Source organism: Nannospalax galili, unplaced genomic scaffold, assembly GCF_000622305.1.
Source record: "Nannospalax galili isolate Female #2095 unplaced genomic scaffold, S.galili_v1.0 scaffold104, whole genome shotgun sequence".
Taxonomy (NCBI): Eukaryota; Metazoa; Chordata; class Mammalia; order Rodentia; family Spalacidae; genus Nannospalax; species Nannospalax galili.
The window spans coordinates 4,544,223-4,567,115 of record NW_008353596.1 but is presented as its reverse complement, the minus strand read 5'-3'; the positions used below and the strand labels follow the sequence as shown (position 1 = coordinate 4,567,115).

At 42.1% G+C, this 22,893-nt stretch overlaps 1 non-coding gene and 1 pseudogene across 1 annotated transcript; both read right to left on the bottom strand.

Moving 5' to 3' along the window:
- Positions 1-17,086: 17,086 nt before the first annotated feature.
- LOC103748238 lies at positions 17,087-18,024 on the bottom strand (annotated as a pseudogene).
- Positions 18,025-18,789: 765 nt separating this feature from the next.
- On the bottom strand, positions 18,790-18,895 carry LOC115067309. The gene has a single exon (XR_003846736.1). It is a non-coding gene; the product is annotated as a U6 spliceosomal RNA (small nuclear RNA).
- Between the last annotated feature and the right edge of the window lie 3,998 nt (positions 18,896-22,893).

Below are 22,893 nucleotides of genomic sequence, written 5' to 3'. Positions count from 1 at the left end.
GGTGGATCTCTGTGAGTTCAAGGCCAGCCTGGTCTACATAGTGAGTTCAAGCCAGCTGGGGCTACAGGGAGACCCTGTCTCATACATGAATATACACCAAGCCTGGAACAACACAAGAAGAGTAGAAAGCAAAGGCCCCCATTGCTTGAGTGGTATATAAACTTCACAACATCATCCTGACCAAATAGACTTTGAGAGCACCCAGAACTGGTTGAGAGTTCACAGCATGCCAGGTGAGCAAAGCTAAGTGTGGTCCTAAGTATATGGAGAAAGAAGATTTGCTATCAGAGTTTGTCAACCAGAGTTCTTCTTCCCCGATTTAGCACTTCCCCAATATATAATGAAAAAAAAAATCTCTGAACTTCCCTCTCCCTCAGGAGAGAGACAGAGTGAGGCACATGTATAGTTTTCTGGCTTTCTTGGAGTTTTTCTGAAAACTGACCTCTGTCTACTTAGCATGGAACGCAGGATATAAAAGGTATATTTTGGATGAGCCAGGAAGTTCATCCTTGAAACTGTGTTGAGAGGCTCCAACAATCTCTATATTAGTTGAATGGTGTCAGTCTTACCTGGATGAAGGCAACCCATAGGCGTGGGGACAAATAACTGTTTCTGAGACAAAAATTTGTTATTTATTGATTTCATTGAAAAATAAATTGTATCTATTTTCCATATGCAGTAGCTTGAGAGAGAGAGAGAGTGTGTATGTTTTAGAGTGTATATACATGTTGTAGAGCATATATACATATGTATGGTGAAATAACTAAATCTAGTTACTTACACTTATCATTTTACATAATAATCTTTTTTTGTGCTTAGACACTCTGCCTCTGTTCTGTCAGTACCTCTCAATAATGAATTATACTAAATCCTCACCAGGTTGTACAGAACGCTTGATTTTCTTGTACCTATGTCACTAAAAGTTTGAGCCCCTGGCCAAAATTACCCCAACATGCCAAGAAGCCATAGCCACTTGAAATTATCCTACTCCATAGTCTTTATTCATTTACCCATTTATGGGCATCAAAATGAATTCCAGCCATATACTGGCTACTACAAAGAATGCTGAAGTGAGAATAGTGATCTCAACAGACTGAGTTAATGTTTGTTGCCTGTATTCAGTAGGGATGCTGGACCCTACAACCATTCTATTTTTAATGTTTTGAGGAATTTCCATCTTATTATCCTGAAGATCCCTTATAAAAAGCTGCTTCTGACTGGTTTTGAAACACAACAGAAAATGATGTGTCCCAGGCCAGCAAGATGGCTCATCAGGTAGGATGCATGCAGGTCTGACAACCCGAATTTGATCCCTGGATCCCATAGGGCAGCAGGAAAGAACACACTCCTAAGACTTGTCGTCTGACCTTCAAATGGATGTGCTCCTGTGTGTACCCCCCACAATAAATAAATAATAAAAAATTAAAAGGAGTCTCCTATAATTAGCATATAGTTGAAAAAATTTAAGTTAAATTGGTAAATTAATTTCAAGACCACATAAAACCTCTTTGTCTTCACATCTCCCTCTGTGCTACATTTAAAAAAATATTTTATTATTTTTATGTGTATGTGTATATTGCCTGCATGTAGGTGAGTGCACCTGTGTCATGCAATACCCACAGAGGACAGAAGAGGCTGTTGGATCCCTTGGAACTGGAGTTACAGACAGTTGTTAGCTACCATGTGGGTGCTGGGATTCGAACCTGGGTCTTCTGCAAGAACAACTAGTGTTCTTAACTGCTGAGCCATCTCTCCAGCCCTCTCCTTTAAAAAAATATTTTATTTTGTCTTTTTTTTTTCCGGAGCTGAGGACCGAACCCAGGGCCTCTGAGCTAAATCCCCAACCCCTAAATATTTTATTTATTATTATTATTTTATGTGTATGAGTGTATTGCCTGCATGTATGTGACTGCACTCGTGTCGTGCAATGCTGCAGAGGTCAGAAGAGGGCTTCGGATTCCTCTGGAACTGGAGTTAAGGATGGTTTGTAGCTGCCATGTGGATGCTGGGAATCGAACCCAGGTCCTCTGAAAGAGCAGTCAGTGCTCTTAACCGCCGAACCATCTCACCAGCCCCATCCAGCCCCCTTTAAAGAAAAAAAAGAAAAGATTTGTTTTACGTGTATGAACGTTTTTCCTGCATGTATGTAAATGTTATCAACTGTGTGCCTGCAAATCACAACAGCTGCCCAGAGGAAGAGACGGAAAAATCCACGCTATTTGAGTCAGCATGGAGAGCTGCCACATGGCAGCAGGTAGCCACAAGGTGGGGAGTGTGTGTGTGGGATGGTGGCTTTAGAGAGGGAAGCTCAAATTTATGGAAAAAGCATACTTAGGTTCTGGCTAGCATCCAAAAAAAAAAAAAAGACAAAAAGAAAAAGGAAGCTTGCACCTTTCTGAGTGGGCAGACCCAGCTGGACCTCATTGATGCTTGGTTTTGTAGAGGCTGCACTCCTTCCTTCCGACCCTTCATTCTGTGACCCTGGGGCTGGTAGTAGAAGGAAGAGCTGAGGTTACCTGAGCAGTCAGTGGAGGGGCTGCCAGCATGGTAAGAAGGAAGTAATGATGGAACAAAGGCTAGAATTGCCTTCAGCACCTTCACAGTCTACAGGAGGCAGTTTTCTGAAAATGTGTTAAATTATATCTGAACTAGGATCTTAGTTATCACTTTTCTACACAAGTTGAGTTTGTATCATCCAGCCTGTGAGTGAGTAAGATTCCATTTTTCAGACCAGTTTGGCTCTACTGAACTCCATTCTGGAGTAGGCCTCAACCTTGGGCTCCGATGATTTGAGCAATACAGGAATACAGTGTCCAGCAGTACAAAGATTTATCATCTTTAGCCCCCACTAAAGTGTCTACCTGAGAAGGTTGGCACCTAGGAATCTCCTGTTCCAGGGGACATTTGTAGACTGAGGCCTGTCTCCCTGCTTCTTGAAGCAGATCTTTGTCTAAGGTAGATTTACATGGACCACCCACTTCCTGCTTCTGTAGTTTTTCACTTCCGTGGCACTACTGGACTATTCTACATGGGGGGGGGGGGAAGGTGGCTTCTGTTCTTCTGTTCCCCCCTCAACTTCCCTCTTCTTTTCTTTCTTTTTTGTTCCCAGCTATGGTATACTTTCTGCAGTATCATAAGGAAGCAAGTCACACTGTTTACTTCACCAGTCCCATCTATCCATGCTCTTTCAATAGCAATTCCAAACTCCTCTGTATGTTTCTAGGAGCAGAGAAAATGAATACATCTGCAGTAAGCTGTTTATTTTCAGCTTCTTTTACATTGTATTTGAGAAATTGTATATGAGAGTTCATTATTAATATGGAAAACATAATTTCTGCATCACAGAAATATACATAAGAAAATTAGAACTGTTGATATATGTGAATTATAAGCCCTAAAGCCATCAAAGTTGAGTGCCAATCAATTGGTCTCCGGTCTTTTTTTTTTTTTTTTTTTTTTTGTCTTTTTTGAGACAGAGTCTCCCTGTAGCCCCAGCTGGCCTGGAACTCGCTATGCTGGCCTCGAACTCACAAACATCCACTTGTATCTGCCTCTGGATTGCTGGGATTAAAGGCATGCGCCACGCCCAGTGAAAGACATAATTCTTACCTGGGTTTAAGTGATCCTAAGAGTTTATGTTAAATTCTCAGGTTATGTATCATCTCTAAACAGAGCCTTCATTGGTCTCACAGATAATGTATGAAGTTTCATTATCAACTTTGAGGTAAACAGAGCATTTGGTAGTAGTGATGAGTGCGTAGTGCTGATACAGATCAACTAAGGTTTAAGATAGCAATGAAATACAGCCAGGTATAGTAGTGCACACCTGTAATCCCAACACTTGGCAGGCAGAGCTCTACAGGTTGCAGACAGCCTGGGTTCCACAGTAACAGCTTCTGAAAGTCTACGTGAGTCTCACAGATGACACCTGGAATGTATGGAAGATAGGTTTGCTGCAGCTCTTTAAATACATTTCCTTGCATATCAGCTTGTCCGTAGAATAAGTTTGGGTATAACCAATTGACCAAAGTTTTCAACAAGCTTCTTTTTTTATGTTGTTCACAATATCATTCTTGGTTTTGTCCCCAAATCCAAATATTTAAAAACTTTACACATCAGGTAAACAATGGTGGTTTATATATTATGGTTGAATTGAGGCTTGCTAGGAAATGTCAGTGAAATGTAGGAATTTATTATGTAATCATTCCTGTGTGTTTGTTATCAGTATTTATCCTTACTTATTCACATATGATTACATACTGATAATCATCAACAGTTAACGTTCACTCACATGCTCCCTGAAACAGTTTTCAGTCATTTTCTCATGTTTAATGCACTTGGACATATAACAGCTCATCCTTTTTTTTTTGGTCTTTTTGAAGCAGGGTCTCCCTGTAGCCCCAGCTGTCCTGGAACTCACTATGTAGACCAGGCTGGTCTTGAACTCACAGAGATCCGCCTGCCTCTGCCTCCCAAGAGCTGGGACTACAGGTGTGCACCACCATGCCCGGCAAGCTCATCTTTTTTTTAAGTTTAATTTTTACTTTTTATGAGTGTGTGTGTCATGTGTATATGAGATGATGTATGTGTGTGTGAATGTAGGCAAGGATGTGTCATGGAGCATACATGGTGGTCAGAGAACATTTCTGGGGAGTTGGTTTTCTTCTTCCATCTTGTGGGGCAGGGTCTGTCTTGTTACTGTCATGTCACATTCCTCCTGCAAACCAGTTCTAAAGGCCTAAGAACCATGTGGTCAGGTTATCACAGCAAAAGCCCACTTCTCTGTACAGTTTTTCTGTTGTTACTTTTCTCATTGCTGTGATAAAATACTTGACAGAAGAAACTTAAGGAAGGGATTTTTCTGGCTGGTAGTTTATGAGTACAGCATTCAACTACCAGAGGCTCCCCCATCCCTTTTATATATTTCTTCTTGTCCCAGATGAGGAAAAAAATTAAATGTGAAGGTCTCCAAAATCTCTCCTCTCTGACTCCCTAGGAGAAACCCTGGACTCAGACTTCATTTCCCTTTAGGAAAGTTCTCCTTGGTGGGAGAGGAAGTGGATTTTTTTTTTTTTTGGTCTTTTTGAGACAGGGTCTCCCTGTAGCTCCAGCTTCCTGGAACTCACTCTGTAAACCATTCTGGTCTTGAACTCGAAGAAGATCCGCCTGCCTCTGCCTCCCTAGTGCTGGGATTAAAGGCGTGTGCCACCACGCGGGGCTTTTTTGGTCTTTTTTGAGACAGGGTCTCCCTGTGGCCCCAGCTGGCCTGGAACTCACTATGTAGACCAGGCAGGCCTTGAACTCACAGAGATCCTGCCTGCCTCTGCCTCCCAAGTGCAGGACTACAGGCGTGTGCCACCACGCCGGCAGGAAGTGGATTTTTAAAATACCTGGATAACTAGCATTGAGATCAGAAATACAAAAAGAGAACTTAAATTCTCATTAGAGAACCACTTTAGGGTGCCAGACCAGTTAGATAAGTTTTATACCTGGGCCGAATTAATGTCTATCCCGATCATTCTGTTCTTGGGAGAAGAAAGAATGCTGATTAGGAAGGCTGCATTGGTTATTTGGGAAACAGAATATCCAGCAGATCAGGGGGTCCTGGCACCAGAAGGATCCCAGATGGGACAGCAATAATGAAACCATGAGGAATGTATACAGGACCTGAGAGATCTAATTGTGAGAGAGATGAAAGAATCAGTTCCTTATCTCAATATCAGCAAGATGGGGCTGGAGAGATAGCTCAGTGGTTTAGAATACTGGCTGCTCTTGCAGAGGACACTGGTTTGATTTGTTATTTATTTTTGAGGAAGGGTCTCCCTGTAGCCCCAGCTGGCCTGGAACTTACTATGTAGACCAGGCTGGTCTTGATCTCACAGAAATCCACCTGCCTCTTCTTCCTGAGTGTTGGGGTTTTGTTTGTGCAAAAGCCCATGCTGCATTCCAGGAACCTGATGGCCTAGGGTGGTTGAGCCCTTTCCCTTTTGGCCAACCTTTTCCCCCTTCTCCTTCATTTCATTTGCTGATTCTTTTTTTATAAATTTTTTTTTAATGTGTTTGAGTGTGTTGCCTGCATGTATGTGAGTGCACCGGTGTAGTGCAATGCCGCAGAAGTCAGAAGAGGGCTTCGGATTCCTCTGGAACTGGAGTTAAGGATGGTTTGTAGCTGCCATGTGGGTGCTGGGAATCAAACCTGGGTCCTCTGCAAGACCAGTAGTCAGTGCTCTTAACTGCTGAGCCATCTCTCCAGACCCTTTTGCTGATTCTTTTAAAACAGTCAAATGCAGCCAGGCGTGGTGGGGCACGCCTTTAATCCTAGCACTCAGGAGGCAGAGGCAGGCGGATCTCTGTGAGTTCAAGGCCAGCCTGGTCTACACAATGAGTTCCAGGCCAGCTGGGGCTACAGGGAGACCCTTTCTCAAAAAGACCAAAAACAAACCAACAAAAAAACACAAAACAAAAAAACCCAGTCAAATGCAAAAGTCTGTGAGGTTGAACCCAGTCAATGGGAAAAGACACAGTACTCTTGTGTTATGGATAAAAACCTATCAAACTTCAAGGCATGCGCACTTGCAGTATCTGGGTGACCATGCAAGGCACCCTTTTGAAAAAGTAAAAGCTGCCTTGCCAAGTTACCTTTGTGTGTTCTTCATGTAGTTTTGATGGGGTCCTTGGACCGCAGATTTTATTTCTAACAAAAGCATGGGTAAGAGGTTACATATTATTTGCAGGAGGGTATGTGACCTCACCCACACCTCTCCATAACAGGTGTTATATCATCTCCACAAAGTCCAGGGATGAGGACTTCCTGGGAGCTGCATCATGGAGTCTTGATCTCAGTTAATCTTCTACTTCCTGTAGCTGCCAATGTTACAGTACCAAGAGAAATCTGGTCAAGAGAAGAATATCTCTGGTCTGAGTTGAGCCCTAACTTTCCAGTTTTGCCGGATTAATCTCCTGGACTAAAGAGATGGGCTGAGTACCTAGTACATTAATGAGATGGTGTGCTTTTCCCGCCTGGAATCCCTGCCCCCTAGCGCAGTGCCTTGGACCAGGCCACAGTAGTTGGCCTGAGCATAGCCTCTCTTTTTCTTCTTTCTATGTCTTTTCTAACCATGCTTTCCTCAGTGCTCTGGGATGCTCCAACATTTTGGATTTCTTTACTTTTTCTCTAAAGTTCCCCCTCCCTCCTTGCCTTGTGGCTGCTATGTGTCTGTCCTCCCTGCCGGTTCTAGACCAGCATGGCTTTGTGACTTTTTTTTCTCCCCTCCATCTTTCTCCTTAGGGAGGCTGCTGAAATGAATGGCCTGACTGCCCTGAGGAATTTTTCCCTTTAAATTATTATAAAATTGTTCTAAAGCTTCCATTAGAGTCCATTCTTAAATTATTTTATGAATGAGACTAAGAACCCTAAGAAGGGACCCCGTTTTCTCCTGTATCACCACGGTCATCTGTATTGGGTCAGTGCGGACAGGAAGAGTCTGGATGGCTGGAATCCCAAGTGAGGGTTCTATGACCCTTCCATCCTCCTTCTGCTAGGGTGTTTTAACAGCTCCAGTACCATTTCCGTAGACCTAGGTATCACTGTCTTGTTTTAGTTAGTTGGCATGGTTGTAAGGGAGTGAGGTGGGGATGAGGTGGGGGAGGGTGTGCCATACTACAACAATCTCACCACCATGAATTCCAAAAAAATTACACTAAAATCTTGATTAAGACACAGAGAAAACTAGAGAAGCATAGTCATGTGGTTAAAAAGAACAAACTAAAAGAAATGTGTAAGCACAGGGACACACTGTGTGCTGGAGGTACACCACACACACACACACACACACACACACACACACACACACACACTATCCATTTGATATGAGGTAAACAGGTGATACCTAGTGTTTGATTTCTGCAACTACCAGAGTTATGGATTTCAAGGTGCTATGCAACTCCAGGCACTTCAAAGTTGGTTCCTCATGGCTAAAGAAGGTCAGAAAAGGAGCATGTATCCTGAGACAAAAAGGGAAGGGGGAAGAAAGAAAAGTAAAAGAACAGCTGGGCATGGTGGCACATATCTTTAATCCCAGAACTCGGGAGGCAGAGGCAGGAAGACCTCTGTGAATTCAAGGCCAACCTGGTCTACATAGCAAGAAAAAAGAAAGAAAGGGAAGAAGAAAAGAAAGGGGAAGGGATTATTGAAGTCATCTTTCAGACCAGAATAGCAACACTGAGTACACTGGAAGGGTCAGATGGGCTGGACAGTAAGTAGAGTGCCACTTAGGGAAGCCGAGTGCCAGCCTAGGGCAATGGGCCACGTGGGATAAGGGGGAAGGATGTCACCTTATGTTCAAATGCATTCTATGTGAAGTTTGTGCCAATTTTTTTGTGCTCATGGGCACCCTGTGCCATGGACCACCCAATCAGAATGGTTGTTACCAAATAATGGAGACAAGCAGGCTAAAATGTAAAGGGGAGTTAACCAAGGGTATATAAGGCAATGCCTGGCTGTGCTCAGGGCTCAGCCTTTGGGTGTGAATCCACTGAGTGGGTGCAGGCACAGAAAAACGCTGTTTCCTTGCTGAAAGCTTCTATGTCCTGTCTCTCTGTAGGAATATTCTGCAACATTTCAACAGGACTCTCTCCCTGTCTAAAGAAGAGAGCAAACAAACCAAGGACTGAACCAAGGATCCAGGGGAGGAAGAAGAGGAGGAGATGGGGGGGAGTGGGGTGAGAGGGGGAGGAAGTGGAGAAAGGAGAGGCAAAGAGGGAGGAAAAAAATTCATGAGGAAAAATTTAGAAAAAATGGGGGAAAGAAGTGTGGCAATGGTAGTGGTGCACGTGTCAGTCCAGCATTCAATTGGGAGGCTGAAGCAGGTGCATGTTAGGGAGTTAAGATCAATGTAGGCTACACAGTGACTTTTAGGTCAATTTGTGCTACAGTGTAGGGCTAAAAACAAACACACAAGAATGCGGTTTATAATTCAGTGGTAGAGTGAGTGCTTCTTGGCTAGGTTTGATCACCTATACAGAAAATGCTTGAGGACTTCAATGTGCCAACAACCAACTATTCATCTAACTCCAAACATAAAATCTGTCCACATCTATCTTAAAAATTAATTCATTTGTTAGTTTGAAATTCATTAGTTTTGAAAAAGAACAACTTGTAGGAGGTGGATCTTTCCTTCCACCTTGTGGATTCCAGGTGGTCAGGCTTGGCAGCAAGTGCCTTTATCCACTGAGACATCTCATCAGCCCACATACCTATCTTTTTTGGTATTGTTGTTTTATTAATGTCTTGATTCTTTTCCCAACCATTTTTTGGGTTTTTTTTTTTTTTTTTTTTGAGATAGGGACTCCCTGTGTTCCCAGGTGGCCTGAAACTCACTATGTAGACCAGACTGGCCTCGCACTCATAGAGATCCGCCTGCCTGAGTCTCCTGAGTGCTAGGATTAAAGGCGTGTGCCACCATGCCTGCCTTTTCCTAACATTTGGACACACATATTATTGTGGTTTTCTGAGGGCTGAGGAAGGGGGAATCTTGTGAGTTTGAAACTGGTTTTCAGTATGAAGCAAAAGAGAGAGAGAGAGAGAGAGAGAGAGAGAGAGAGAGAGAGAGAGAGAGAGAGAGAGAGAATATGACTCAAGGAGGCCAAACTACACCCTGAGCTGGCAGCAGAACTAGGCATCATAGTTTATGTGGTCCTGGTTTTGTATGTAAGAGAGAGAGTAATGGAGGCTTATGGCACGGTATGAGAAGGCCACCATGGCTAAGCAATGGCTGACAGCGTTGTATTCTCTGCAATGCAGCCTTGAGAAGCCATTGTGTGAAACTGTGTAGGTAAAGTTGAAACCACAAGGGAGCCACTAGTATGTGAGGATTCCAGGACCATAGACTATCTACCAAGGAAAGTACATACATGGAGTAGCCCTGGGTCAAAAAAGAGACTCTGTGTGTGTGTGTGTGTGTGTGTGTGTGTGTTGTGTGTGTTGCAGATGGCAGAACTAGAAAAGTGTGGCTACCAAGCCCTTTGGCATCCTGATGTTCTCTTGCAGGGTTTCTGTCTTGCTTTGGTCCAGTCTTTCCTTGCTGTGTCCTCATTCCTCCCTGTTGGAATGAAAATGTCTGTTGTGTGTGTGTCATTGTATGTTAGAAGTACGTAACTTGTCACAGTCAGAGATTGCTCAAGTCTCAGAAGAGATGTTGCTTGCACCTATATTCTGAACAATGTTAGATCTGTTAAAGACTGAATACTTAAAAATTATCTATTTACTTATTTATTTACTTTTGTCTTTTTGAGACAAGGTCTCTCTGTAGCCCCCAACTGGTCTGGAACTTGCTCTGTAGACCAGGCTGGCCTCGAACTCACAGAGATCTGCCTGCTGCTGCCTCCCTAGTGCTGGCATTAAAGGCATGTGCCACCATGCCCGGCTTAAGAATTATGTATTTTTTTTATGTGTATGAGTGTTTTGCCTACATGCACATAAATGTGCACCTGGTGCCTGAGGGTCATAAGAGGGTGTTGGATCCCCTAGAACTGGAGTTACAGACAGTTGTCAGCCATGTGGGTGCTAGGAGCTGAATCTGGGTCCTCTGCAAGAGCAGCTAGTGCCCTTAACCACTTAGCCATCTCTCCAGCCTCAAGACTGAATGTTTTTGAAATTAGACTGAACACATTTTACCTTATGAGATGTCTATGAGCCCATGGGGACCAGGGATGGAATACACGATCTTAAAAGTGAGATATTTGGGCATCAACTTGACAAGGAGTAGAGTTGTGATGGTTTATTGTGGGAATGACTTTTCTGAAATGCCTTCTATTACAAATGGAAACTATCTAATTTTATAACCAAGTTAATTATGTGCTTTGAGATCATTTAACATTATGCATTCAGTCTGCTTGTCTATTTTGTAATTGGCTTATCTAAATTTAGGCAGGCTTTAAGAAAGCAATGTAAACAATTTTACTAGACCTTGGGGTCCCCAAGCAATCAACTTTTACAGAAGAGGACTAAACTTACTAACAGCTGAAAAGGGAGATCTATTTCTCTTTCTAAGTGAAGAATGTTGTTTTTATGTAAACAAGCCAGGGATAGAGAGAGAGAGAGAGAGAGAGAGAGAGAGAGAGAGAGAGAGAGATGGACCAACAACTAAAAGAAAAAATTACAAAGAGGAGACAAGAACTAGATGATTCTTGGAGCTCTTGGAAATTATATCTTGAGTTGCATCCTGACTCCTCCCATTAACCAACCCTCTCCTTACGCCTTTTGTCAGTCCTTGCATCCTTAACTTGCTAACTCAGTTTGTTTTTTCCCATATAGAGGCCATAAAGTTCCAGATGTTCCTCCAAGACTATCAATGGCTAGATGTGAGAGACATAGAAGAAAATGATGCCCCTTAGAGAAGTCAAGAGAGTATCAAAAGGGGAAATGAAATGGAAAAACCCAGAGCTGATCAAGAAACAACGAAAATCTTATTTTAAGAAATAGATCCTTGCTTGCCTAAGGAAATGACTGCTTGTTTACCCTTTGCTTCTGCTTCTGTAAATATGCTTCTGCCTAAAACTCTAGTTTATGGTTTCTTGTCATGTAGGCTAGAAGGCCCTCTGTGTCTGACCCACAGTCATGTAGGCAGATCATGGTCTCCTGTCATGTAGGCTAGAAGGACCTGTGCCTGAAGCAATGTAGGCAGGAATTCAAACCCATTCCAGATAGAATAGGTCTGGAATGACACTGGATTGTCTATAAATACTGTAAGGAACTGAAGCCTAGTACTCGGGCTTTAGAGAGGACTTCTCTGAGTTTCTGCCAGCAGGAATAAGAGCTGTGCTCTTCCAATCTGTCCCCAGTGCCTAATTTGAAAGTGGGTGACTCTCATAACACTATCAAGGTGGTGATTATCACTCCAATTATAACTACTGCAACAAATCTTTTCTTCCATAGAGCAAGAAAAGTCTGAGTGTCAGAATACTGCTTCAGGGGCTGATCCTTGTGAGGATGGCTCTGTTGGTGGCCTTGCGATAGTATTGTCTTTCCTGCTCCTTGTTTACCTGTTGCTTGTGCCAAAGTGCCTGGGTGACATTCAGAATGCTTTTGTAGAAGGGCCCATCTTCCTTTTCTTTGTAAAATGTATACACGATCAGAAAGGTTCCTTTTTTCACAGAGTAACAAAGCAGCAATTTATCCCCAGACCTCACCTCATTATGATAGACATTATAGAAACAGTAAATTTGTCCACTGGGCTATTACCTTGACTGTCAGAGTCTCGATGATCATCTCAGGTTGGGAATGGCGATTATTTGCCATGCATTAGTATTCCATGTCTTTGATTGGCCTGCCGGTGAAAACCACATGAGTGTCTGAGGTCATTATATGACTCTGGAAAGTGTTCCTTGCTTTTGAAAGTGATAGGTGATAGGTGCAGTTCCGCTTATTGATTGGCAGCTGATACTTATGGCATGTCCTTTTATTATTATTATTTAATATTTTATTATTATTTCTTTTTTTATGTGTATTTTGTGTATGAGTATATTGCTTGCATATAGGTAGGTACACTTTTGTCATGCAATGCCTGCAGAGGTCAGAGGAGGGTGTGGGATTCCCCTGGAACTGGAATTACAGATGGTTGTTAGCTGCCATGTGGGTGCTGGGATTCGAACCTGGTCCGCTAAGCCATCTTTCCAGCCCCCGGCATGTCTGTATTAGTCAGGGTTCTCTAAAGAAGCAGAACTGGTAGAATGAATATTTTATTTATTATTTTTATTTTATGTATATGAGTATATTGCTATATTGAATACATATGTATGTATATTATATATAGGGATTTATCAGATTAGCTCACAGTATAGAGTCTGAGTAGTCCAGCAATGGCTGCATCACACTGGAGAGGCTGAGAATTCAGTAATCACTCAGTCTATGAGGCTGGATGTCTCAGTAGTCCCAATCTAGCACTGAAGGTTTGATGAACTCACCAGTGAGAGAGAAGGCAAGTGACAAAAAGCAAGCACTCTCCTCTGCCATGGCCTTTTATACAGGCTGCCATCAGAAGGCAAAACCCAAATTTAGGGTGTATCTTCCAGTTTCAGATGATCCAATCAAAAAGGACTCTCTCATTTCAGTTAATCCCAGATCCAGTCAAGTTGACACCCAGGATTAGCCATCACAATGTCCTTTTATGATCTCAGACTTGACATCATGAAAAATTCTGGGCTTTGAGAGCATTTCACACACTGACCTGCACAAAGCTGCTTTTTGCTGATGCCTGCAATGCATGTGTATGTCTTTCTCTCTTGTCAGTAATCTTGCTGAAATTCTGATCTGACAAAAATCATTTCTTCCTCCTGGATAATGAAGTTGGCTAGAGGTGCGCCTGGGATGGAGTACAACAGGCTCAAGTTTTCACCTTGGTTCAGATGACTGGAGGAAAATTCCAGCTTTGGCTTGAGAAACAGCTCTGTTATATTGATCTGTTATATGATGCTGTTGACCTGGGAGATGTGGTCAGATCCATTTTTCACATGTAGTAGGCACTGTGCTCTGCCACAGCCTTATCGTATGGTGGTGGTTATAATCACCTTGTCCTTTTGTATAATAATTTCTGGACCTGCCTGGATCAAGTGTGGTCACTTGAACAGTGCACTTAATATGGAGCTGATTTCCTTCTATGATCATTTCAGGGGAACTGATATAGAACTTGGGAGGAGAAAAGGATTCCCACGTAGTAACAAATTCACTCCTGGTAGATTCTAGGGTCTGTAGCTGAATTCCAGACATGATCCTAGCTTGACAGCAGAAACACTAAAACATGGTCCTGCGCCTTCATTGAGAATTCCATTATCACAACATTCTGGTTCAGTCTTCTCTAGTCTTCACTTGACAACTTTTGCATGGGAGACAGTCTATATTCAAATCACCACAAATAACACAAATAAAAGTGATTTGCATACCAATACTGTAATTCTAAACATTCTGTATTGGATTAGATACTTAGCTCTACCTGTGAGATTTCCTATTTTGTATGTTCATAGCTGCACGGGATCACTTGATCTCCCCTGGAAGGACTCCACTAGTATTTCTGGTGAAGAAGGTCATGTCAGGATGAACTCCCTCAGCTTCCCTTTACTCATGGAAACCTTACTTTTCCACTGTTTTAAACAACAGCTTTATTACATAGTGTTCTTACTGGAAGTTTCTTTTCCTTTAGGATTTGGAATAAACCATTTCATTTCTGGCCTATGAGATTTCTGCTGAGAAATATTTTTTCTTTCAACTTTGGATGGTTTGTTCACAGTGTGTTTTGGAGTGATTATTTGGGGTTTATTTCACTGGAGATTCTTAAGTTTCTGGAGTGTGTCCACATCTTTCTTAAAATTTGTGAAAGTTCTGGGGCTGGAGAGATGGCTCAGTGGTTAAGAGCACTGACTGCTTTTGCAGAGGACCTGAGTTTGATTCCCAGCACCCACATGGCAGCTACAAACTGTCCTTAACTCCAGTTCTGGGGGAATCCAAAGCCCTCTTCTGACCTCCGCAGCATTGCACGACACAGGTGCACTCATATACAGTCAGGCAATACACTCATACACATAAAATAAAAATAAAAGTTTTAAAAAATATACTGTCTCCTTAAACATTTTTTCCAGAAGTTCCTTGAAAGTTTCAGACACTGTTTTTTTTTTTTTAAGAACCTCTGGATTATTTTCCCTCTTTCTTTCTGGAATTCACATAATTTTAAAATATTTTTAATTTATCCTTTGAAAATTTCATATGTTTATGCAATATAGTTTTGGTCATATTAGCTCCCCACTACCTCCCTCTAACTGCCGGTGGGAACCCTCTAGCTTATGTCCCTCCCAACTTCATGACTTCTCTTTTATCACCATCATTATTGTTAATAGCTCCCTGAATCCAGTAAGTGTTGACCATAGTTCATGGGTGTGGGGCCATCCACTTGGGTGTGCAGAACCTATCAGTGACCACATCCCCAAAGAAAAGTGATACTGTCTCCCTCAACAGCCATCACCTGCCAACAGTTTCTCTAATAGTGTTAGGCAGGAATCTTTCCCCTATCCATGTTGGAATTTTGATTGGCTTGATCTTGAGTAAGTCCTGTGTAGGCAACCATAGTTACTATGAGCTGATGTGTGCAAAAACCATGTCAGGTCCAGAGACAGCATTTCATAGTAATCCTCTCTAACCTCTAGCTCTTACATTCTTTCTGTCTCCTCTTCTGTGATGTTCCCTGAGCCTTGGATGGGGAGCGGTTGTTATAGATAACCCAACTGTGGTGGAGCATTCCCAGTTACTTCTCAGAACTTTGATTACTTATAAGTCTCAGCATTAGCCACTATACATTTAGTAAGAAGCTTCTCTGACCATAGTGAAAGCAACACAAATCTATGGGTATAAACATAAATCGTTTGAAGGAAATTTGACAGCATGACCATTTAGTGGAATACCACCAGTAGGTTTTTCCCTAGCACCTAGGATCTCCCCAGTCATGGGTTTTAGACCACGTTTACAGTACTAGACATAAAATCCTTACTGTGGAGTAGGCCTTAAGTCCAACCAGAAAGCAGTTGGTTACCCTCATAACCATCATACCACTATTGTACCAGTGGCTACGACTTGCCTCACAGGTGGGTATTGTAGAATGCAGGGTCCAGCACTGGTTAAGACCACTGATGTCTTTCCTCTCCCAGCAGCCTGTGTAGCACCTTCCAGCACTATGAAGCTAGCCAGCAGGAAGAGGGTTTCCTGGTAAGTTGGAGATTGATTTTTTGATGCCCTGAAACTGAAGTGGATGGTGTCTTCAGCAATTGGGTCTTACTACATAGCCATGGTGGGCATCCAAGAGCAATAGTAATAGCTTGTGTTGTTTCAAGTGCCTCTGGGGCCTCCCTGACCAATAACTTGTAGGGAGGTGTCCCATGCTTGGCAATGATATTTTCATTTAATAGCCCATGTCTTCTGGGAGCAGTATTGCCCACCTGTGTAGGGTACCTCTGTTCAACCTTATTTTTTATACAGTGTTTTAAAAATTAGCTTACAAATGAGTGACTTTCCATAAGGGTTCTTTTTAAAAAATGATTTATTTATTATTTTTATTTTATGTGTATGTGTGTATTGCCTGCATGTAGGGAAGTGCACCTGTGTTGTGAAATGCCTGCGGAGGACAGAAGAGGCTGTGGGATCCCCTGGAACTGGACTTACAGACAGTTGTTAGCTTCTGTGTGGGTGCTGGGATTCAAACCTGAGTCTTCTGCAAGAACAGTGTTCTTAACCATTGCACTATCTCTCCAGCCCCTCCATAAGCGTTCTTTATACATCCCTACTCCCTCCACTCCCCTGTCCTTCTGCCCCCATTTCCACTGAAACTCTTTTTTTCTTTAGTTTTCAGTGTTTTTATTGGCATATATTAATTTTACACAGTAATGGGTTTTCATACATATATAATGCATTTTGAGCATACTCAGCCACTACCCTCTCCCATTAATCTCCTCTGTCTTCTCAAATAAATATTAGGCACTTTCTTGGCATGCACGAGGACTTGGATTCAACATGCCATATGAAATAAAAAAAGAATTGTCAGGAGTGAACACCTCAGACTTGATTCTTCCCATGCACTATTTTCTCACATCCATACACTCTCAAAACATCATGATCACAGTAGCTATTATTCTTTTGTTTGTTTTGGTTTATTGAGACCCAGTCTTACTATCCATCCCTGGCTGGCCTGGAACTCATTAAGTAGACCAGGTTGGTCTTGAACTCACAGAAATCAGCCTACCTGTCTCTCCAGTGCTGGGACTAAGGGCATGTGCCACCACTCCCAGGTCAACAGTAGTTATTACTCTAAAAACTGTCACTTTTAATTTCACATCAACTTCATGTCATCACAGTCTATGAAAGACAAAGTGTAATTTCTCCAGTTTCAAGTTATGAAGCAACCAGAATAAAACCTACATTCAACTGAAGGGGAATACATTCTTTTTTGTTTTCTCATGATGTTTTTAACTTGTACTCTCTCTCCATTGCTAGGGTTAACTGTATGGTTAAAGTTCTAGGTACCTGACAAATTTAAGATCTGTATCCTGACTAGAATTTAGCAGTCTCTTCAAAAATGAATTATTTGAGCTTCTCCTTAGGCAAGTCATCCAATTCCATGTCAAACTTGAATGGTGTTTCAGCAATGAGCTGGTCACTTGGGTCGTAATACTGCTTCAGATATGGGTGGTCCAGAGCCTGTTCTGCTTCAATCCTCTTGTGAGGGTTAAATGTAAACATTTTGTCCGGTAAATCCAGAGCTTTGGTGTCAGAATTTGGGAACAGCCTGTTCCATGGCACCTTATTTTTGTGCGGGAGAGAAAGCAAATATTTTCTAGCTTTTAAATTTATAATACAGTTCAGGTCTTCCTGTGATGGAGATCCAAGCATACCTACAATGTGGTTCAGCTGGTCAAGACAATACTTTCTTGGAAAGATGGGCCTGTTGGGTAGCATCTCTGCCAGGATACAGCCCACAGACCAAATATCAATGGACTTGGTATAGTCCTTGGAATTCAACATAATTTCTGGAGCTCTGTACCAACGTGTGGCTACATATTCTGTCAGGAACCCTGTGTGATCATGATCTGGATCAGCAACACAGGCGAGGCCAAAGTCACAGATTTTGAGATCACAAATGGGTATTGAGCAGCAGGTTGGAAGGCTTGAGGTAATGGTGCAGAACATTAGATGAATGAATGTATTTTAACCTCTAAGGATCTGATAAAGAAAATAGCAGATATGGTCATTGCTGAGGTGTTGTAAAGATCTGTTTCCATGAGGTCCTGTACTGCATATACATCTTTCATTTGTTCAATGGTTGGTGCTCGGATAATGACATTGATGCCAATGATGTTCTCATGTCTGAAGCACAGCAAGATTTTTATCTCTCTCAGGGTTCTCTGGCAGTAGGTCTGATGCTCAAAAGGACTGATTTTCTTGATAGCTACTTGAACTTTGTTGAGATTATCATAAGCAGAGGGGTTCCAGGGGAATTACAGTCCATCATGTGGGGGGCATGGTGGCTGGAGGTGGCTGGACCAGGAGCAGCAGAAGTTAAGCTTCCACATCATCAAATAGGCACAGGAAGCAAGAGCCCACTGAAATTCTTAACCCCCAATTTCCCAACTGCTTCTCTTCGCAGAATTGTTTCAGCTTCCAGCGCCCCCTCACATTGATGTGATGTATACCACACTGCTCATCGAGCTGTGCAAACTTCAGCCGGGCTCTCTGCCTCAAGTTGTATCCTTCCATTGTTTTTAAATACATATCCTTTGGCTAGACTTTTGGGGGGGTTTCTTTTTGAGGCAGGGTCTCCCTGCAGCCCCAGCTGTCCTAGAATTCACTATGTAGACCAGGCTGGTCTTGAACTCACAGAGATCCATCTGGCCTCTGCTTCCCAAGTGCTGGGACTACAGGCATGCACCACCACGCCCGGCTCATATCTCCTTTTTTTAAAAAATTGTTTTTTATTTTATGTGTATGAATGTTATGCCTGTATGTATGTAAGTGCATTCGTGTCATGCAATGCCTGTGGAAGTTGGAAGAGGGCATCGGATTCCCTGGAACTGAAGTTACAGACAGTTGCTAGCTGCTATGTGGGTACTGGGAACCAAACCCTGGTCCTCTGCAAGAGCAGCTGGTGCTCCTAACTGCTGGGTCATCTCTTCAGCTCCACTTTCATGTCTCCTTTAGTTTATGATTATATATTTTACTTGGGTTGCAAGACCGTAGATTTCCACATAGTTTTTTCAAAAAATATAGAATGCTGAACAAATTTGTATGTTATCCTTACACAGGAGTCATGCCAATGTCCTCTATATTTTTCCAATTTAGTATACATGCTGCTGAAGCAAGCACGGATTCCCATAATTTTTTAGCTTCCTACTTACTGATGTCATGTTAGGATTTAGGTTCTTTTCATACTTTGTTTTCTGTCTGTGTCTTGATGTTTTAAGTTACCTTTTCCCAACTCCTGATTCTTCTTGTTAGATTCTTGTTCTTGAATACCTCTAGTGGATTTCTCAGTTCAGTTCCTGTATTATACACCCTCATAGTTATTTTTAGCTTTGTAATGTCATTTATTTCTTATTAATGTTGGTTTCTTGGTTTTGTCTAGATACAAGCTTATGTTCACTGTGCATCTGTAGAACAATTATTTTGAATTCTCTGTCAGGTAATCCATTAATTAATGTGATTCAAGAATTAGTTTCTAAACAGTTGCTTTATTGCTTTCATTGGGTTCAGGTCTCTCTCTCTCTCTCTCTCTCTCTCTCTCTCTCTCTCTCCCTCTTTCTCTGTATGTGTGTAAAACTATGGGGGAATAATTTTTGCTGACATAAGGACATTTCTGATTCAGAAAACAGTCACCTGTGGCGCGGCTGGGATCTCAGCAGACCACTAGAGTGCCTGTTCTTGCCTCCTTCTGGCATAGGGGCTGAGAACTCAGGGGACTGCCTGAGAGCACCTGGATCCTGCCTCAACTGAGTGATAAGAATTATGCAATTTGGGAGTTTTTTAGATAGACCCACTGAAAGGGTACCCCAACTGCCTCACCTTGCGGCCCTGTTCAAGATGGAAGAAGCCAGAGCCATCTGCATCCTGATTCCCTATCTGTAAACAGGGTGATTTCTTCAGAGGATGGCGTGATAAGAATAGGAGGTAGGAATTGGCTAGGCAGTTGGGGTAAAAAGACCCCAGAGAAAAGTAGCCAGTTTCTTGGCCAAAAGTCAAAATGTCTTTGGGCTTCTTAGCAACATACTCTGTTCCAAAGGCCAAAAATGTCAAAAGTATTAGGGAGCTCTAATCCTTAAAAGATTTTAGGGTTACTTCTTTAGAGGGGGGACTGTTACAGTAGCAAAAAGTCCCATTTAAAAAAAAAGAAGAAAGAGTACATGAAGTTATCAGAAAAAAAGTGATGGGGAGATATGGGAGGAGTTGGAGGGGTGGGAGTGGGCATGGATTTAATCAAAACACCTTATATGCTCATATGCTTGTATGAAATTCTCAATGAATTATTTAAAAAAAGTCACCTTTCAGTCTTTACCGATCTTCTCAGGGGAAAAGGCACTTATAAATTATGCTGAAATCGGGGCATGGTGGTGGCAAGCCTTTAATCCCAGCACTCAGGAGGCAGAGGTGGGTGGATCTCTGTGAGTTCAAAGCCAGCCTGGTCTATATAGCTAGCTCCAGGCCAGCTGAGGCTACAGGGAGACCCTGTCTCACCCCCACCCCCAAAAGAAACACAAATCATGTTGGAGATGTTGGGAATTCTCAAATTCTTGGTGAAGATGTGTCTTCTCTGCTGTTCCTATCTCATTTCTCTGAAGGGTCAGCCTTTTAATTTCCAGTTCAAGATCTCTGTCTCCCCCTAGGGCATCACTGTAGTAATGTAGAAAGAACGTCTGTCTTCATTGAGCTCAGGGTCCAGAAGTAGCGAAGCCCCTAGCTCTTTATAGGGGTCCAATTCTGTAGAAACCAGTCCATCCACAGCCCCCAAGTCCAGGGTACTGTCTGCGCATTACACTCTTATTTCTCTTCCAAAGAAGAAGCTTCAAGTTGGGAGCAGTTTTTGTGTTTTTTTTTTTTTTTTTTTTTTTTTTTTTTTTTTTTTTTCAGGGCAGCCTCTTTCTGCTCGCTGGAGGAGGGACTCAACTGCACAAAGACAAACTATTTTCTAACCGACTTCGAAGTCACTCTTGGTGATGTGCTCACCTGGGGGAATCTTCACCCTGTTAACTTAAAAAAAATTCTGAATTTAAAATTTTGAGAATTTCGGGGCTGGAGAGATGGCTCAGCGGTTAAGAGCACTCAGTGCTCCTGTAGAGGACCCGGGTTCTATTCCCAGCACCCATATGGCGGCTATGAACTGTCCTCAACTCCAGTTCCAGGGAAATCCAAAGCCCTCTTCTGACCTCCGCGGCATTGCACTACACGGGCGCACTCACATACATTCAGGCAATACACTCGTACACATAAAATAAAAATAGTAAATAAAACATTTAAAAAAATTTTGAGAATTTCATGTGAGTACACTATTTACATTATTTCTGCTCTCTCTCTCCCTCCTCTACTTCTTCCTGTGTTCCCCCATCATCCCCTTCGAATTCATGACCTCAAAAGTCTTCTGTAATTATTGTTACATATACATGTATACACACACACACACACACACACACACACACACATCCTACGCAGTTCAATCAGTGTTGTCTGCACGTATGAGTGTTTAAGGTTGACCACCTAGGATTGGGAAACTTATCAGAGGGCCTTGTCCCTGAAAACTGGACTCTCCCTCTCTCAGCTGCCATTGACTGCCTGTAGCTCTTCATCCACATTCTGTAAATTTTCTTTTTTTTTCTTTTTGCATTTTTCACAAAATTTGCCCTTTATATTTTTGTTAAACAGGTTTTCCATGGTGGGAAGAGGGCCTGGGATATCTCATTGATCATCTTGGTATAAACAGTGTGAAGTTTTGAGGATCCAGCCTCCCTTCAGTGACATAGTGAAATAAATGGGATATTAATGTACGTGTATAGGAAGTCCAGGGACTTGCGATACATGTCAAAACTCAATATCTGAAAAAAAAATCAGATATCACAACTAAATACAAAATAGTGGAATGCCCATAATCACGCTGAAGATAGCAATGACATCAAGAGAAATGACATATCAAATATCTAATTGTGTATTAATAGAAATGCAACATTAGAGCATCTAAGTTAAAATTATCCTATAAGATAGATTAAAGTGAAATTGTGATTCTTAGAATGGAGAAAAAAAGTCTCTGTGCTGAAAATATTGGCAACTGCAAATTTCCTGCTTGGCCTAAGATCTTTCTCCCTTTTGGTCCTCTTCTTGCTAAATAAAACAAAAATATCAGTATTGAAAACATCCTGTTATGGACAGAACAAGCCCATCAGCATTTGTCTTATGACATTATCTTTAACTAGTTATGAAACAAAACACTTCTTTCAGTGGGCAAACATAGCTCTCTCTCTCTCTCTCTCTCTCTCTCTCTCTCTCTCTCTTTGAGACAGGTCTCACTATGGAGCCCAGACTGGCCTGGAACTCATTATGTAGATCAAGCTGGCCTCAAACTTACAGAGGTCCACCTGCCTCTGTCTCCCGAGTGCTGGATTAAAGGTGTGCACCTCTACACCCGGCTGATCTCACTCAAAATTCTTATATTGAAATCTAAACTTCAATAAGACAGTGTTTGATAAAGGGGGCTTTAAGGAGTAATTAGGTTATGAGGGTGGGACTCAGCATCTTCACAGGAATTCGAGAACCTACCTCTTCTTCTCCATGCAAACGCAATGAGGTGTTGGCGGTCTGCAAACCAAAAGAGAGCCTGAGCATAACAGACCCTGCTGGCACCCAAGATCACATGGAAGCTTCCAGAAATGCGAGTAAATTCTGTTGTTCTTAGTATGTTCAGTCTACACACTTTGTTACAACATACTTAATTGGCTGAGGAACGTGCCCTGCACTACTGTCCCTACACTCTGTCCTTGGGGTACTGCAATCTATTTCCTCATGCTGTACAGTAATTTAAACAATAAAACTCATAACATGCAGGCAACAATGGACAGTCTCTGTTCTATTCTATCATGTGTTTAAGCTCCAGTTGTGCTGTCCACATCAGACTCAAGTAAGAGCCGATCTCATTCTGCAATATTTCCAGAAGTACTAAGCTTAAGACCTTTCAGTTAGTCTTTCCACACAGTAAAATATATCTTAATTTACATTTTAAATATATAGAGACAGCATAAACAGTAACCAAAGACTCATATAAATTGGAAACATTGATGTAAGTTAATGAGAAGCCCAAAAGATTAATCTTAAGAAATAGACTA